The sequence below is a fragment of the Dendropsophus ebraccatus genome, chromosome 5 (assembly GCF_027789765.1).
Source record: "Dendropsophus ebraccatus isolate aDenEbr1 chromosome 5, aDenEbr1.pat, whole genome shotgun sequence".
NCBI classification, from domain to species: Eukaryota; Metazoa; Chordata; class Amphibia; order Anura; family Hylidae; genus Dendropsophus; species Dendropsophus ebraccatus.
Window position 1 is genome coordinate 72252206 of NC_091458.1, and position 2319 is coordinate 72254524.

Consider the following 2319-nt stretch of genomic DNA (forward strand, 5'->3'; position numbering starts at 1 on the left):
ACCACCCAGTCTTTCACGCAGTCCACTCACGCTACCCAAGGGAGTGGAACCCTTGCTCCAGCAGCTCAGCCTCCTTTCCCACAGCCTGGCCCCTCCAGGCAAAGAAGGGATTCAGATCCATCACCACCACTATGCTCCCAGGAACTCTTTTCTGGACCCTTCCCTGAGTCTGAGCACATTTATTACAAATTTATGACAAATTTGTTACAAAATCGTAACAAAGATATACAACTCTGGTAATTGTCCAAAGGTTGCAGCAATATCTTTCTCCTTAAGAGTGGATTATTTGTTTTGTCTGCTCATTCCCTGCCACAGGGGCCTGCAGATCCTTGCACTGCAAGGACATACATACTCCTCTGGCTGTGAATGGGCAGAACATGGCAGAACATTTTCATAAACATAAAAATGCACAAAAATGTGTTCCTTTTATTACCAAATAGTGCTACAATGAACAATGCAAACTTTGCTGTCTAATTCTGTGTTTCTCTCTCTCACTCTCTCTCTCTCTCACACACACACACTCTTTTTTTTTTTTTTTGTACGATTTGGAAAACCAGTGGTAAACTTTGTCAGTATTCTGTTCTTAAGTATGTGTCTGTATATAGACCTGTGTCTGTCTGCTGGCATAAAATGATAACAAAACAAAAGAGGAAAAAGGAAAAAAAATCAGACCCTGGTCAAACTAAAGAAACAAATGACAATTCTAGTTGTTGGGCCGCACATAATTATTAAGGCAGGACCTCAAGTGATGATCCCTTTGCATGAGACAATTGCCATATCCTCAAGGAATTAAAACCAGGATGCCTGAGCCACATCAGTTCTGCAGTTGCGTTGAGTATTGTGCTGAGATAGCCATACCCCATGAACATCACATGATGCAGGGAATGTTACTCCAACTGCTACAGTAAAAGTCAAATTCAAACTCAAAACAGCGGTGGGGGGAGAGGTGGTGAGTCACATGAGGCAGTGGATGTTACCCCAACTGCTACAGTCAAATTCAAACTCAAAACAGCTGTGGGGGGAGAGGTGGTGAGTCACATAATGCACGGAAGGTTACCCCAACTGCTACAGTCAAATTCAAAATCAAATCCAATTTAGCATCCTTGTCTTGTTCATTTCGAACCATAATATCTGTTGATGTCTTCTTACGGTTGTCCTCTGCCATCCTTTCACCATTACCTTCTACCTTCTTTGAATGTTGCTATGTTGTGTCAGGCAAAGTTTTTGGGTTGTTCATCATATGCTACCTCTGTTTTAATGGTTCCCTGTGCTCTCACTGCCATGCTGTGTCAGGCAAAATTTTTAGGTGGTTCATATGCTACCTCTGTTTTAATCCTTCACTGTGTGATCACTGCCATACTGCAGCCTCAGAGGCATCCATGCATGCTTCCCCTGCTGTTTCCTGTCCATTTCTGTGGTGTTTCCATCATTTTCTGAGGTTGAAAGGTTTTTACATGACCTTCCCTCTACCAAACTTGGGTCCCCTGCAAAGATGCTCGAGTTTCCCATTGACTTCAATGGAGTTCGTTACTCGAAATGAGCCCTCGAGTATCAGGAGATATTCTTCTCGAGTAACGAGCACCAGAGCATTTTAGTACTTGCTCATCGCTATTAGTTGTGAAGTGTATTTAAAGACAGACAAACATGATGACATCAGGGCTGTGATCAAGCACGTATTGACATGTAAAACAGCTGTAAGCCTGATACTCATCCGCTATCCGCTTGTTGCCGTATGAAGGAATAAAGTCTAACAGCCTCCACTGTTCTCTTCCAAGTTGAATTGCCTTACCAATACGGTCTTCGCTTTTGGGGAGCGCACCACCCGTAGCAACAAGTCCTGAGGACAGGACTCTGATTGTCCTCATCTCTCAAGCCCTGTAAAGGTAGTGGTTAGGGTCACCTGCATTGAATTGAATGATTATCCATAATCCCTTGCAACTGTCCAGTCACATGAACATCTCCCTGAGATGTCAGCATGCACCACTCACCATTTTTATATAGTCATTCACTTCCTGGAGGCGTACAGTCAGCTGTGTGAAAAGGGAAGAGAGGAATTGCTGCAGACATATTACTGAAGGGCAGGGAGAAGGGATAACACAATGAAGGAGAGAGGTAGTGTAGTGACCGGAGGCAGTTCATCAGTGTAGCCCACACAGGGCTTAAGCCGCACCAGGTAGCGGGGTCTAAGGGGCCGCTGGTGTCCACCAGAGCCTGCCGCAAGGCAGGATGGGCTTGCTGTGGCAGACGACTCCCAGGTCGCTATCCGGGGCGCGACTTGCTTGTGTTGGTGGCGAAAAGAGGCAAAGTTCTAGGACATAA